The sequence below is a fragment of the Pelophylax lessonae genome (genome assembly GCF_965119305.1).
Source record: "Pelophylax lessonae genome assembly, chromosome: 2".
Lineage (NCBI taxonomy): Eukaryota > Metazoa > Chordata > Amphibia > Anura > Ranidae > Pelophylax > Pelophylax lessonae.
Genome location: NC_138769.1, coordinates 409,632,827 through 409,649,896, shown reverse-complemented (window position 1 = coordinate 409,649,896; position 17,070 = coordinate 409,632,827). Strand labels below are relative to the sequence as shown.

Below are 17,070 nucleotides of genomic sequence, written 5' to 3'. Positions count from 1 at the left end.
CTACACAATTTGAAAAACAGTGTGACTCCGCCCACGCGGCCACGGTAAGAATTCTGAATGACAAACAGTTAACCTCAGCCTTTGTGGTTGACAGCTTGTAGTTCTCAATGAACTACGAGGAGTACTGGTAAGCAGATTCAAAATGAATGGGCTACCTTCACACAGTACATGTTAGCGTGACGCACTGGTGTAATTAAATACTAGTACAATTTCTCTAGCGCTCATTGACAGACGTAGTCCTCGGTGATACACCACGTTCGGGTTATGTTGCCTCCACAGGAGCAGGACTAGACAGGAAATTAAAAAGCTCTGGCCACACCCTAGGGGCAGTCCCAGAGGGTATATCCTCTCTCTCTCTGCCTCAGCAAATCAGTTATTTTCTGTCTAGTTAGGAGTAAGGACCTAGATACCTTGCTGGGATCTTAGGTCCTGGCAAGAATTTTTTTCTAAAAGGATTTTTAGACAGCTTTTTTTTTTTTTTTTTTTCTCCAGTGTTCCTGTGAGATCTTCAAGCAAGAAAGCTGAACTGGGCGACGGGCTGGATGTTGAGATCCGGTGGTCACCCCAGTTCAGCCTACGAGCGCGTGCAGGCCATAGCTCCACGCTGAGTCGGCCGCGACAAAGTCCCATTAAAAGGACTGAACCCGCGAGTTAAACGTCTCGCTGAAACGCCAAAGACCATGAGTCACGGCGTCCGTATCGGTCGACAGCCCTCCCGCCCCGGTGGAGAGGGGTACTGTCAGGAGTTGGTGCCCGCCTGGTTCCGGTATGGTGAGTAGTATGTTCCCCCTTTTTCCCTGACGGGGTTTGTGGTGAACGCGGGCCCCTCTCTGTATGGTAAGAAAGAGTCCTTTCTATCCTATAACATGTCACAAATCCTCCTACTTTGAGTGTGATTTTATGTGTGCAAAAAGCCAGGAGGCTTGGTTTGGGAGCTAACAATCTATTGTATACATGTTTTAAAGATGTAATCTGTGGCATTCTGGGAATCTTATGGGTTAAGTATAAGCTACCTACCAGTCAGAAGCCACGGACATGTAGACTGCCTTCCAAATCAGATCTCCAGCTATTAGCAGGCCTCCCGAACGGCCATGCGGTCCGCCAGGGCCGGTACCGCCAACCACGCCATATCCCCATGCAGAGAGAGTGTTGTGTGCCCTGCAGCACACCGCTAGTCAGCACAGGCCGCCGCCATTTTTTTTGCTGGATCGCACGAGCCGCCATTTTGGCGTAGCCTCGTGTCTCCAGCATGGGGGCGGCCATGTTTGAGGTGATCCTACACCTCGTGGAGCTTGGGGGAGGCGCCGGAAGGCGTGCAGAGGGGCGGAGCCGCCTCCCTTCTTCCTGGGCAGCCAGCCAAAAGACTTCCTGTTTGTCAGGACAGCGCTGTAAGCTGTTGCAGTTTAACTCTGAGCATCAAGTGGTGAGCCTGGGGGTCTATCTCTCTCTCTCTCGATCGATAGGGATCCCTAGCAGGTAACACTAAGGGGCTTTTTGTGGCGCTGGGGGTCAGAAAAAAAAAAAAAAAAAAAGTTTTTTTCTTTTGATTTATATTATCCAGGAAGTAACTGGAGTTATCATGGACCCTGCCACACATATTCCCCCACCTGTTTCCCTCGAGGGGGCCTCGGGACCCGCCGGTGCACAGAGTATAGAATCATTTACAGCAATTTTGGAGTCTATGGTGGCTCGGGTGGAGGCGGCCTGTCAGGGACGGGGGTCAAGGAAGCGACCCCCGCCTACCCCTATACCATCTGACACCTCTGACTCAGATTCAGAGATGGTCACGGCAGTTGCAGGTTCCTCTGCAAGGGCTGTTATCCCAGGTAAAGCCCCCTCAGACAGTGAGGAGGACGCTTCTTCTCCTGCTAGAATTCAGGAAGAAGCATTGGTGGACGCACTAGTTGTGGACTATCAGGTATCTGATAAATGTGTGGGAACAGAAAACAACCAGACTTTCTCGGATGGTCGGGGCCAGATAGCTCTAGGGACGCCTGGTTCAGATCCAATCAGCGCCAGTGGTCCTAGAAATTCTAGGCTGGCCTCCTCAAGCCGGCCTGGCCGACTTGGACATGCTAGTCGCAGACGTTCCGTGGGAACTTCGTCTCAGGGAGTGTCTGTGGTCTCTAGGACCAAGTTACCTTCGTGCTTTACAGTCGCTGGTTTTAATGGCCTGGCCATTGAGACCCAAGTACTGAAGGACAGAGGTTTGTCTACTTCTGTCATTCCTACCCTTATTAAAGCAAGGAAAGCGACTTCCAGCAAAGTCTATTATCACACATGGAAGACTTATATTGCGTGGTGCGAATCTTTAGGATTTCCTCCACGTACCTATTCGGTGTCTCGAATATTGGCCTTTTTGCAACAAGGGGTTGAGCAGAAGCTAGCCTTGAGCACCATCAAGGGTCAAGTTTCAGCATTAGCAATCTTCTTTCAGAAGCCGTTAGCTACCAAATCCTTGGTGCGGAATTTCATCCAGGGGGTGCGGCACCTGGCTCCTCCAGTCCGCGCGCCCTTACCGCCCTGGGATCTTAATTTGGTTTTGTCGGTTCTACAGAAACCTCCTTTTGAAAACATCAGGGAGATTCCCTTGCTTACTTTATCCCAGAAGGTGGCCTTCTTGGTGGCTATTACTTCTGCTCGCAGGGTGTCAGAACTGGCTGCATTATCATGCCAGTCACCATACCTAGTGATTCATAGGGATAAGGTAGTACTTCATCCTAAGCCATCTTTTCTTCCTAAGGTGGTTTCAGATTTTCATCTGAATGAAGATATTGTACTACCTTCCTTGTGTCCTCAGCCCAAGCATCATCGGGAACATGCGTTGCATTCCTTAGATGTGGTTCGGGCAATCAGGGTATACCTGAAAGCTACGGAATCATCCCGTAAGACGGATTCACTTTTTGTGATCACGGATGGCCCCAGAAAGGGTTTGCCTGCATCTGCCGCAACCATTGCCAAATGGATTAGACAGACGGTGGTACAGGCTTATTCTATTAAGGGTCAGAGTCCTCCGTTCCCTGTTAGGGCGCACTCCACTCGAGCGCTCAGTACTTCCTGGGCCTTTCGCCATCAGGCGTCAGTGGTCCAGGTATGTAAGGCGGCCACCTGGTCGTCGGTACATACCTTTACAAAATTCTATAAAATTGATGTGACGGCATCGGCGGATGCCTCATTTGGCCGCAAGGTTTTGCAGGCCGCAATTTGAGGAGACCGGTGGTCTACCTCGAGGGTTTTTTTCTGTTTGAAAATTTTTTTGTTGAGTCTCATCATTAAGGATGAGCATTGTAAACTTCTAGTTGGCACCGGTTGGGCCTTCTAGATTGGGATTTGATTTCCATTTTCCCACCCCTCAGTTGTGATACTGCTCTGGGACGTCCCGAAGGTGGTGTATCACCGAGGACTACGTCTGTCGATGAGCGCTAGAGAAAAATGGATTTTTGTAAAATCTTACCGTAAAATCCTTTTCTCTTAGCTCATCGACAGACGTAGTCCCCGCCCCTCTGTTTTGGAGTTGGGTTGGGTTAAATTCTCTAAGCACTGCTTTTTCACATAACTGATTTGCTGAGGCAGAGAGAGAGAGGATATACCCTCTGGGACTGCCCCTAGGGTGTGGCCAGAGCTTTTTAATTTCCTGTCTAGTCCTGCTCCTGCGGAGGTAACATAACCCGAAGGTGGTGTATCACCGAGGACTACGTCTGTCGATGAGCTAAGAGAAAAGGATTTTACGGTAAGATTTTACAAAAATCCATTTATCCTCTCTCTCTCTGCCTCAGCAAATCAGTTATTTTCTGTCTAGTTAGGAGTAAGGACCTAGATACCTTGCTGGGATCTTAGGTCCTGGCAAGAATTTTTTTCTTAAAGGATTTTTTAGACCGCTTTTTTTCTCCAGTGTTCCTGTGAGATCTTCAAGCAAGAAAGCTGAACTGGGCGACGGGCTGGATGTTGAGATCCGGTGGTCACCCCAGTTCAGCCTACGAGCGCGTGCTGGCCATAGCTCCGCGCTGGGTCGGCCGCGACAAAGTCCCATTAAAAGGACTGAACCCGCGAGTTAAACGTCTCGCTGAAACGCCAAAGACCATGAGTCACGGCGTCCGTATCGGTCGACAGCCCTCCCGCCCCGGTGGAGAGGGGTACTGTCAGGAGTTGGTGCCCGCCTGGTTCCGGTATGGTGAGTAGTATGTTCCCCCTTTTTCCCTGATGGGTTTTGTGGTGAACGCGGGCCCCTCTCTGTATGGTAAGAAAGAGTCCTTTCTATCCTATAACATGTCACAGATCCTCCTACTTTGAGTGTGATTTTATGTGTGCAAAAAGCCAGGAGGCTTGGTTTGGGAGCTAACAATCTATTGTATACATGTTTAAAAGATGTAATCTGTGGCATTCTGGGAATCTTATGGGTTAAGTATAAGCTACCTACCAGTCAGAAGCCACGGACATGTAGACTGCCTTCCAAATCAGATCTCCAGCTATTAGCAGGCCTCCCGAACGGCCATGCGGTCCGCAAGGGCCGGTACCGCCAACCACGCCATATCCCCATGCAGAGAGAGTGTTGTGTGCCCTGCAGCACACCGCTATTCAGTACAGGCCGCCGCCATTTTTTTTGCTGGATCGCACGAGCCGCCATTTTGGCGTAGCCTCGTGTCTCCAGCATGGGGGCGGCCATGTTTGAGGTGATCCAAACACCTCGTGGAGCTTGGGGGAGGCGCCGGAAGGCGTGCAGAGGGGCAGAGCCGCCTCCTTTCTTCCTGGGCAGCCAGCCAAAAGACTTCCTGTTTGTCAAGACAGCGCTGTAACCTGTTGCAGTTAAACTCTGAGCATCAAGTGGTGTGCCTGGGGGTCTATCTCTCTCTCTCTCGATCGATAGGGATCCCTAGCAGGTAACACTAAGGGGCTTTTTGTGGCGCTGGGGGTCAGAAAAAGAAAAAAAAAAAAAAAAAAAAAAGTTTTTTTCTTTACTTTTGAATTATATTATCCAGGAAGTAACTGGAGTTATCATGGACCCTGCCACACATATTTCCCCACCTGTTTCCCTCGAGGGGGCCTCGGGACCCGCCGGTGCACAGAGTATAGAGTCATTTACAGCAATTTTGGAGTCTATGGTGGCTCGGGTGGAGGCGGCCTGTCAGGGACGGGGGTCAAGGAAGCGACCCCCGCCTACCCCTATACCATCTGACACCTCTGACTCAGATTCAGAGATGGTCACGGCAGTTGCAGGTTCCTCTGCAAGGGCTGTTATCCCAGGTAAAGCCCCCTCAGACAGTGAGGAGGACGCTTCTTCTCTTGCTATAATTCAGGAAGAAGCATTGGTGGACGCACTAGTTGTGGCAGTGCAGGAAACCTTAAAACTTGAGGCTTTACCGGCAGAGGCAACTGAAACAGAGATGCCTTTTGGTACTAATAAGCCCATCAAGACGGCGAAGGCTTTTCCTGTACCTAAATGTTTTGGTAATCAGATAGAAGGAGAATGGGAGCATTCTAAACGTACCTTTACTATTTCCAAGCGTATTGCTAGACGCTATCCGTTTGAGGAATCCATCATTAAGAAATGGACGGTACCACCAGTTGTGGATCCGCCTATTTCCAGGCTGAATAAAGCCACGGTTATTCCAGTGGAGGACACTTCGTCCTTTAAGGATCCGGTGGATCGAAAGATAGAAGCAGAGTCCCGCACTATCTTCTCTCTGATAGGGTCAGCATTTAGACCAGTAATTGTTATTGGTCTAGTTTCCCAGACACTTACGGAATGGGCGAAAATGGTACGTCAAGATCTTAGGGGAAAAGATATTCCCCAGGAGACATCTGATTTGATGGAACAGATTATACAAGGGCTACGGTTTATCTGTGACGCAGCCTTGGACACTACTCCCTTATTAGGGCATGCATCTAAGTTAGCAGTGATCCTCAGACGTGTGCTGTGGTTAAAATGCTGGTCAGCTGACCTAGGTTCCAAAAAGACCTTGACAAATCTCCCTTTTCAGAGGAATCGTCTATTTGGGGCCAACCTAGATGAAATCATTAAGGATGCCACTGGGGGCAAGAGCACTTTTTTGCCACAGGCTGCAAAAGCTAAGGGACCTCGCAACAAGCGAGGACCTTTCTTTACCGCCCATAAAGGGCGCCCGGCTGGTACTAGCGGGAAAGGCAAGACTCCTCCAGGAGGGTTCAAGAAGGGCTGGTCGGACAAGCAGAGGACCAACCCAGCCAAACCCGAAGTAAAGGAGTACACAGCCTGAAGGTGCGCCCCCACCCGGTTTCAGGGTGGGGGGACGTTTTCACCGGTATTCAGGACATTAGATCGAGCATCAACCACTACTACCGGTGCGATTCTTCCCTTCCAACATTTAAGTACCACAGGAAGCGGTAGTTACCGTTCCCTGAATAGATCTTTTCCTTTACCTTTTCCTAAGATTAGTCCCGATACCTCACAGGAATCGGATCTGGTTGACCAGATAGGCCAAGTAGCCTCTAGTCGGGTGACTTCGGTCCCTGAGGTTCAACCAGAAAAGATCACCTTTCCTGATAACTATCAGGTATCTGATAAATGTGTGGGAACAGAAAACGACCAGACTTTCTCGGATGGTCGGGGCCAGATAGCTCTAGGGACGCCTGGTTCAGATCCAATCAGCGCCAGTGGTCCTAGAAATTCTAGGCTGGCCTCCTCAAGCCGGCCTGGCCGACTTGGACATGTTAGTCGCAGGCGTTCCGTGGGAACTTCGTCTCAGGGAGTGTCTGTGGTCTCAAGGACCAATTTACCATCGTGCTTTACAGTCGCTGGTTTTAATGGCCTGGCCATTGAGACCCAAGTACTGAAGGACAGAGGTTTGTCTACTTCAGTCATTCCTACCCTTATTAAAGCAAGGAAAGCGACTTCCAGCAAAGTCTATTATCACACATGGAAGACTTGTATTGCGTGGTGCGAATCTTTAGGATTTCCTCCACGTACCTATTCGGTGTCTCGAATATTGGCCTTTTTGCAACAAGGGGTTGAGCAGAAGCTAGCCTTGAGCACCATCAAGGGTCAAGTTTCAGCATTAGCAATCTTCTTTCAGAAGCCTTTAGCTACCAAATCCTTGGTGCGGAATTTCATCCAGGGGGTGCGGCACCTGGCTCCTCCAGTCCGTGCGCCCTTACCGCCCTGGGATCTTAATTTGGTTTTGTCGGTTCTACAGAAACCTCCCTTTGAAAACATCAGGGAGATTCCCTTGCTTACTTTATCCCAGAAGGTGGCCTTCTTGGTGGCTATTACTTCTGCTCGCAGGGTGTCAGAACTGGCTGCATTATCATGCCAGTCCCCATACCTAGTGATTCATAGGGATAAGGTAGTACTTCATCCTAAGCCATCTTTTCTTCCTAAGGTGGTTTCAGATTTTCATCTGAATGAAGATATTGTACTACCTTCCTTGTGTCCTCAGCCCAAGCATCATCGGGAACATGCGTTGCATTCCTTAGATGTGGTTCGGGCAATCAGGGTATACCTGAAAGCTACGGAATCATTCCGTAAGACGGATTCACTTTTTGTGATCACGGATGGCCCCAGAAAGGGTTTGCCTGCATCTGCCGCGACCATTGCCAAATGGATTAGACAAACGGTGGTACAGGCTTATTCTATTAAGGGTCAGAGTTCTCCGTTCCCTGTTAGGGCGCACTCCACTCGAGCGCTCAGTACTTCCTGGGCCTTTCGCCATCAGGCGTCAGTGGTCCAGGTATGTAAGGCGGCCACTTGGTCGTCAGTACATACCTTTACAAAATTCTATAAAATTGATGTGACGGCATCGGCGGATGCCTCATTTGGCCGCAAGGTTTTGCAGGCCGCAATTTGAGGAGACCGGTGGTCTACCTCGAGGGTTTTTTTCTGTTTGAAAAAAAAAAGAAAAATTTTTCTCTCTTTTGTTGAGTCTCATCATTAAGGATGAGCATTGTAAACTTCTAGTTGGCACCGGTTGGGCCTTCTAGATTGGGATTTGATTTCATTTTCCCACCCCTCAGTTGTGATACTGCTCTGGGACGTCCCGAAGGTGGTGTATCACCGAGGACTACGTCTGTCAATGAGCGCTAGAGAAAAATGGATTTTTGTAAAATCTTACCGTAAAATCCTTTTCTCTTAGCTCATTGACAGACGTAGTCCCCGCCCCTCTGTTTTTTTGAGTTGGGTTAAAATCTCTAAAGACTGCTTTTTCACATAACTGATTTGCTGAGGCAGAGAGAGAGAGGATATACCCTCTGGGACTGCCCCTAGGGTGTGGCCAGAGCTTTTTAATTTCCTGTCTAGTCCTGCTCCTGTGGAGGCAACATAACCCGAAGGTGGTGTATCACCGAGGACTACGTCTGTCAATGAGCTAAGAGAAAAGGATTTTACGGTAAGATTTTACAAAAATCAATTTTTTCTATCTTGGCTGCACAATACAGGACACAGGCTGAGTATGTATAAGCCCTGGGTTATAGGTTTGTAGCTTCAGGTGATGGATGAGGACATGCTGTCTGGGCACCTCCCCTATAACCCTACTCTATTCCATAGTCTTTTTTTGTTTAATTTTTTTTCTAGTGTCCTATGGTGATGGACCTCTTCTCCTTTACAGAGAAATCACTCTTAGCTTAACTAGTTTTACTATTTTATATCTTTGAAGTATTCACTTTAATGAATTCCTTTAAGGTCTTCTAATAAAACATTAGAAGAAATGTATACAGATGAGGACTACCTTGGTAAAACCTTGGGAGCTGGACTCCCCTGCTAAGCCACACTCCTTTACACCTGAAGCTGCACTTTCTTGTAATATGATTGCAAATGTGGATATGCTTACAGTGCTGTGCCCAACAGTCTCGGCATTGTTGCTCTTGATTCCCCTTCATCTCGCTATGCCCTTTTAGATACAAAGAGACCTGCAAAATCTACCTTCCCCATTCATAAACAAATAAAAATGGGTAATCTTTAAAGTGTTGATCACTCCAATAATCTATGCCGAACTCTGTCCATCACTCTGTCACTAAAACATTGTTGGTTCCGGTAGTTGATCCTGCTGTTTCATTCCTAAATTAACATCTTACTGTACCAAGCTGAAGATGTCCCGTCATTCAAAAGTTCTGCAATATTAAGTTTGAGTTTAAGTCACTCTTAAAGGCTTTCTCTACTTTTGCAGGCCCAGCTGTCACTGCAATTTCAGTATATTAAACTGCAGCTAAATTGACTAGGGTAAATAACAATCAACACAATCCTGAATTCTGAATCCTGTCTGCAATACTCACTTGCAGACAATGAAGGCAGGTATCTCTTCTTGAAAGGAACCTAATACGGTAGACACATTACTTTTGCCAACATCAATGCGCCAAACAGCCATCAGGTCACCTTCTTCAGAGACATGACGCTAGCATTTTCTACATTTCATGAAGGCATCCTCATTCTAGTTGGCGATTTTAATGTCTCACTGAACCCTTTACAAGACACGTACAGCAAAGCATCCACCCTCCCATTCAAAGCCCTATGAGCCATCAAAACACAACTCGGAGACTTACTACTACACATACTGGCATACATTGAATCCCATTGGCAGAGACTTTACATTCTTCTCGGTCCCCCACCAGCGCTTTTCCAGACTTGACTACTACTTCGTCTCTCAGAGAAACCTATCAATGCTTCACAAAGTATCTAGACCTAATATTCTTATCGGATCTTCACCCTATCTCAATCTCCATAAAACTCTCGAACATTCCTACACAACCACAGACCTGGCGACTAGACCCCCTCCCTTCTCATGGACCCCATCATTGTCTATAATATTGCACAACACCTCACACAATATTTTGCAGATAATGACCCACCTGAAATCTCACCTTTGTCAAGGTGGGAAGCACACAAGTGTGTAAAAAGGGGAATACTTATCGATATCAACACAATATCAACACCAGACGCAGACTAGAAAGACAACTACGCATAACTGAACTGACCTCCCGCATTCATACTTTAGAACAAGCACACAAACAATCGCAAGCGGCGATTACCCTACAAGACCTTACACAGGCTAGATCAGACCTTCTTGTAGAACTGGACAAAAAAATAAAACACAGCTATATTCTATCTCAAAAATTATTTTTGAATATGGAAAAAAATCTGGTAAGCTGCTAGCCAGGGCACTGCAAGCCATGAAAGCTGCTTCGTCGATTCTCTAACCGATCTAACAGGACCCAGTCACCTCCAACCCTGACATTGCCTAACAATTTGTCTGTTATTGTTTCCAACTATACAACCTGTCCCCATCCGACTCTACCAAGGGAGCTCCCACACTTCAGTTGATTAAGGACTTTTTACAGAAATACAGCCCCAAATTGATGTCCAACGCAGAAGCTCAAGACTTAGAACTCCCTTTTTCAGAAGAAGTCAAACTAGCACTTAAGCAAACGAAACCTTGCAAAATTCCGGGAGCAGATGGATTATCGGTAACTGACTACAAAACTTTTACGAACTCCCCCCTCCTGTCCCAATTCTTATCAGCCTTCAATACCCTTTCATCCTCTACTCAACCATCCTGAGACCTCTTAGAAGCCCATATAACAGTGATTCCCAAACCTGGGAAAGACCCCTTGTTAGTCACCAACTACAGACCCATATCACTACTAAATGTAGATTTAAAATTATACGCCAAGATTCATGCCAATTGCCTTCTACCCCTATTACCACAACTTATCTCTCTCGACCAAGTGGGTTTTATACCTGGCAGAGAAGCCAGAGATAACACCATAAGGGCGATCAACATTCATCACTGGCTCACATCCACCAACAAACTCGTGTTTTTTTTTTTTCCTATCCCTCGATGCTGAGAAAGCATTTGAAAGAGTGACCTGGGACTTTGGCAGAAGCATTTAAGGCAATTGGCCTCCATGAACGAATGTTACATTTCATCCAAGCTCTCTACTCTACCCCTACAGCGAGAGTTCGGGTTAATGGCCACCTGTCGAATGCCTTCTCAATCTCAAATGGTATGCACCAAGTATGCCCTCTCTCTCCTCTAATCTTTGTCTTTACCCTTGAACCCCCTACTTTTCCGCCTCAGATCCAGTCCAGACATTAAAGGCGCCTCGGTCACAAAACAATCCCACAATCTAGCCGCCTTTGCGGATGGCGTTCTTTTATTTCGATCAGAACCTCTGACCACAAATCCCAATCTTCTTAGACGTTTAAATATCTAACCAATCTGCAGATTAACTTTGCAAAGTCACAGGCATTGAACATTTCTCTACCACAGGATATTCTTAGACAATGACAACTACATTTTCCATTTAAATGGAGCCGAAATGCAATAACATACCTAGGCATCCAATTACCTGCCAAATTCTCAGACCTATGCACCAAGAATTACTTTCCAATACTCCAGAATATGCAACATGACTTAAAATCGTGGCCCATAGGACTCTTCTCCTGGTTCAGAAGAGCCTCGATCATGAAAAATTAATATCCTTCCCAGAATATTAGATCTATTACAGACCATACCGATATAAATACCACCAGCCTTTTTATCATCCTACCACAGATTGTGTACCACCTTCCTATGGGGTTCATCACGCCCTAGATTAAGCTACGACAGACTGAAAATTCCCAAACTCAAAGGAGGCCTCCCTGACATTAACAAATATTACCTAGCCTGTCAATTATTAAGGGTGATCAACTGGCACATCCACTCCCGAGTTAAAGCATAGGTCCAACTGAAGCATGCCATGTCCCCACCACACCTTCACCAAATCCCTTGGATAGATCCCCCCCACACACACACACACCCCCAATCATGCATAACTTACCCCTTGATAGGCACTACACTATAGCTTTCCAAGAAGCCTGTCACAAATTTAAGCTTTCATCATCCCCGTGTCCCCTCACCCCCATCTTTCTTAATCCAGGTATTTTGGACTCTTTCCTTTTAGACAACTGGCCTCCCACCTCTGTACTGGCAGAACATTTCTTTGACAGAGGTCGCTTTCTCTCTTTGCCTTTTACTTTCTGCACCGACTAGGACCCTTTCTTATTTTGGACATACACACAAATTCGACATTTCCTGAATAAACCTCCACTCCTCTCTGAGTGGTCCTACCAACACACGCCTTTCGAATCACTGTACTTAAAAACAGAACCACAAAGACACCTAATCTCAGATATATACGCTATTTGGTTTGCTGAACATGACCCCAAATCCAATATAGCTAGTTGCAGGTAGGAAAAAGAGCTATCTATAGGTCTTTCATACCATGAGTGGGAACAAATCTACACGTATATCCACAAGGGATCAGTTAATATCCTGACACAAGGAAATGGCTATAAAATCTTTTCCAGGTGGTACAGGACACCGCTCAGGATACACAAATTTTCCCCCACGGTACCTCCACACCTTTGGCGATGCAACAAAGACCTGGGCTCGCTCCTACTTATATGGTGTTCCTGCCCCCTGATCCAACAATTCTGGAAAGAAATCCACTGAACCATATGTCAAATAACTACCCTCCCATTGGCTTACTCGCCAGCACAATTTATTTTACATCACTCCACCATCCCAAAAGCTGAATATTTCTGCTCTCTAGCCATGCATCTTGTAAATGAAGCCAAGTTGAAATGGAGGAGCTCATCCACCAAACAAAAGATACCCCTTCTAATTTCAGAAAGATTTGGTCCTGTTGGCAAAACTTTACAAAAACAGACGAATACCTTAAACGCCTACCCTAAATCCATCCACCTACCTCCGGTCAGATGGCGACGGAGAAAAACGGATTCCCCAATTCTCTTCCATCTCCTTATTCCCCTTATCTCCTTTCTTCTTTCTGGCCATGCTTGGCATCCTCCTCCCTCCTCAATTTCCTTCCCCTTTATCCATTTCTCCCTCCTCCTACCTAACTTTATTCCACCCCCTTTCCTTCGATCTCTCCCCATACACTCTATAGGCTCTAGTCATTCTTTCCTTCTTTGTAGCACCACCACAACCCTAAGTTTAGAAAGAGCCAAACGACGCATACACTTCCGATACTATATAAATGCACTTCTACATAGGATTCCACTAGACCAAACATCAACACTCACATATCGTCCTCCCATACCGGGTGTCTGTAATCTAAAAAAAATATCCCTCACATATACTGCTCTGTCTCACCCACTGACCCCATTAAGGATTTGGGTCCAAATGCTTGGTACAGTAATTAGTTACCTAGTTTCATGGTTGTGAGAAACAGACCATCGGATATTTGTTCACCTTTCGATTTTCCTAAGATCTATATGCTACAAAACGAAAATGTAATTGACATTTCTTTTTGTCTGATTTTATTCACTACTTTGCTATTTTAATTTCTTTCATTACGTTGTATTCGTATTTGTCAAATAAAGCTTTTGGGGGAAAGATAAAAAGTTCACTGATCCCCGCTGAGCACACGGATCACAGGTTTGTGTTTGCTCCGCTAATGCACAGCCCGCTGTTCTCTATGGGGCGGTCAAATGAAAACGTACAGCATACACCCCTGCAAGGCCGTGTTTACCTGTACAGGGATGCACAGGTGTTCCGTGCATCCCTGTGCAGGCAGTCCTATTGATGTCATTTGGGATGTAGCAACTGCGCGAACAGTGCAGTTGCTCCCAATTTAACATCCATGTACAGTTGCGTCCAAAAGTTTTGATTTTGACACGAGTATCAATTTTCCCGAAGTTTGCTGCTTCAGTGTTTTTGACCTTTTTTGTCAGATGTTACTATGCTATACTGAAGTATAATTACAAGTATTTCATCAGTGTCAAAGGCTTTTATTATTACATTAGGTTTATGTAAGCAGCCAATATTTGCAGTGTTGACTCTTCTTTGTCAAGACCTCTGCAAATCGCCCTGGCGATGCTGTCAAGACCTCTGCAAATCGCCCTGGCGATGCTGTCAATCAACTTCTGGGCCACATCCTGACTGATGGCAACCCATTCTTACATAATCAGTGCTTAGAGTTTGTGGGGGTTTTTTTTTTTTTTTTTTTTTTGTTTACCCGCCTCTTGAGGATTGGGCAGAAAATCTCAATGGGATAAAGGTCTGGGGAGTTTCCTAGCCATGGACTCAAAATTTCGATGTTTTGTTCCCCAAGCCACTAGGTTATCACTTTTGCCTTTGGCAAGGTGCTCCATCATGTTGGAAAAGGCTTCCTTTGTCACCAAGCTGTTCTTGGATGTTTGGTAAAAGTTGCTTTCGGAGGATGTTTTTGTACTATTTGTTATGTTCTTAGGCAAAATTGTGAGTGAGCCTACTCCCTTGGCTGTCTCACACATGGTCTCAGGATGCTTTACTGTTGGCATGACACAGGATTGATGGTAGCACTTGCCTTTTCTTCTCAGGACATGGTTTTTCCCAGATGCCCCAAACATTAAAGAAAGGGGATTCATCAGATAAAATTACTTTTACCTCAGTCCATAGTAGTCCAATCCCTGTACCTTTTGCGGAATATTAGTCTGTCCCTGAAGTTTTTCCTGGAGAGAAGGGGCTTTTTTGCTGCCCTTCTTGACATTGGCCATCCTCCAAAAGTCTTCACCTCCCTGTGCGTGCACATGAACTCACACCTGCCTGGTGCCGTTCCTGAACGTGCACATGAACTCACACCTGCCTGGTACCGTTCCAGCTCTGCACTGGTGGTGCCCTGATCGTTTGCTGGACTTTCTTGGGCGCTCTGAAGCCTTTGTCACAAATGCAGTGGAATGTTTTTTTTTTTTTTTTTTTATGGGATTAAGTTAATTTTCATGGCAAAGAGGGAGTTTGCAATTAACTAAAATTCATCTAATCCCTCTTCATAACATTCTGGAGTAAATGCAAATTGCCAACCTAAAAACTGAGGCTTTTCAGACTTTGTGAAAATTAATATTTGTGTCATTCTTAAAACTTTTTGCCATGGCTGTAGGTTAGGTGCATGCACCTGAGCTCACACTGTCTGCCTTTGGGGTTGTGCACCCACATCCAAACGGATGTCAGATTGGGAGCAGTGGCTATGCCTGTGTAGCCGTTGCATCCAATTGACATAAATGAGACTGCCTGCATTGGGATGTACGGAACAAAAATCAGTTGCACCATATTTTTATTCTACTGGCTATGTGCTTTCAGAAAATGTATGGTTTGGGGGGTCTTTAACTCTGAAAGTTGTAAGGGAAAAATAAAAAATAAACAATGGAAAAATTGCAAAAATGGTCTGGCCAGCTGAGTTTAAAAAGTGGAGCACAGGGCCTGGCAGTGAAAGGGTTAAAGGTTTCTTCCTCCCAAAGGTAACCTTTTCCCACCCCAACCATGTCCTGCTCTGAAACCTTGCTAGGGGGAGCAGACAAGTTACTATCCAGGTTAATGGTTCAAAGGATAGGATTTCCTCCCTTTCCTGTTAACGCACACTCTACCAGCTGTGTTGGGTACATCATGGGTTTTTCAACATCAGGCATCGGTTTCTCAGATTTGCAAGGCTGCCACCTGGGCTTCTGTTAACACATTTGTTAAGCTCTGTCAGGTGGATGTCCAGTCCTCCTCTGATGCCAGTTTTGGACGTAAAGTTCTACAAGCTTCTGTTGAAGTCTGTCAAGCCTTCTTGACACTTTTGTTTTGCAGACTAGTTGATTATATTTTGCTTTGTTGCCGACCTCTAAGCTGGATGGGAGGTACGGCAGACAGCTGACTGAGAATCTGCAGCATACCGGCATTGCACCTGCAATCTGCTGATTTGTGGGTGCAGTGCTTTAAAGGCTGCAGTGTAAAAAAAAAAAAAAAAAAAATCTTTCAAAAAGATTGCGTTTATGATTTTATTTTATTTTTTTTAAATAAAAGACTGACTTATCCTTTAACTACCACAAATTTAATCGTACAGGATGCAAGAGAGAACAAAGATATAAATAGAGAAGACTGCATGGACATCCCCCCAGTGTACCCATATAACCCCACCTTTTTCATTAGGCTCCAGATTTTCTTAGGTAATGTTTTCCCTTACCTCGTCCTGACACTTCTGTCAAGATCTGGATGTTTATTGCCTTACGACTCATTACCAATTCCCAGATCAGTTATCCTTGATGTACATCTTGGGAACTGTGCACAGACCACATAACAGCAGGGTTATACTATAATGTTTGCTTCAGGCACTGGATCCTGCTTTCAGCTGTGTAATTCATGAGTTAGCCACACCATGCAATACAGGTCCAGGGCTGTGGGCCATTCATATGGCTCCTAGACCTTGAAGATCCCTTTGGGTGTATCGCTACTATGACAAATGACACCTGGTCCCTGAATCAGGAGCAGTAACATGGACCAGGTAGAACAGGCTTTCCCTGTATCTTTTACATACTGGTTCCTGGCTACACACATCTTGTTGGATTACAGTGCCTTGTGAATGTATTCCGCCCACCTTGAACTTTGTGACCTTTTCAGGCTTCAAACATAAAGATATAAAACTGTATTTTTTTGTGAAGAATCAACAAGTGGGGCACAATCATGAAGTGGAACGAAATTTATTGGATATTTCAAACTTTATCAAATAAAAAAACTGAAAAATTGGCGTGCAAAATTATTCAGGCCCTTTACTTTCAGTGCAGCAAACTCTCCCCAGAAGTTCAGTGAGGATCTCTGAATGATCCAATGTTGACCTAAATGACTAATGATGATAAATAGAATCCACCTGTGTGTAATCAAGTCTCCGTATAAATGCACCTGCACTGTGATAGTCTCAGAGGTCCGTTTAAAGCGCAGAGAGCATCATGAAGCACAAGGAACACACCAGGCAGGTCCGAGATACTGTTGTGGAGAAGTTTAAAGCCGGATTTGGATACAAAAAGATTTCCCAAGCTTTAAACATCCCAAGGAGCACTGTGCAAGCGATAATATTGAAATGTAAGGAGGATCAGACCACTGAAATCTACGAAGACCTGGCCGTCCCTCTAAACTTTCAGCTCATACAAGGAGAAGACTGATCAGAGATGCAGCCAAGAGGCCCATGATCACTCTGGATGAACTGCAGAGATCTACAGCTGAGGCAGGGGCGGATCCAGAGTCTAGTCTCAGGAGGGGCACTGCCAGAAAAAAAGGCGTTGCTTACAGAACTGTTTTTAACGTATTA

General features: G+C 45.8%; 1 protein-coding gene across 1 annotated transcript in view; it reads left to right on the top strand.

Moving 5' to 3' along the window:
- Positions 1–17,070, top strand: part of ZZEF1 (zinc finger ZZ-type and EF-hand domain containing 1) — a 499,621-nt gene that overhangs the window by 196,664 nt on the left and 285,887 nt on the right. The window lies entirely within an intron of this gene.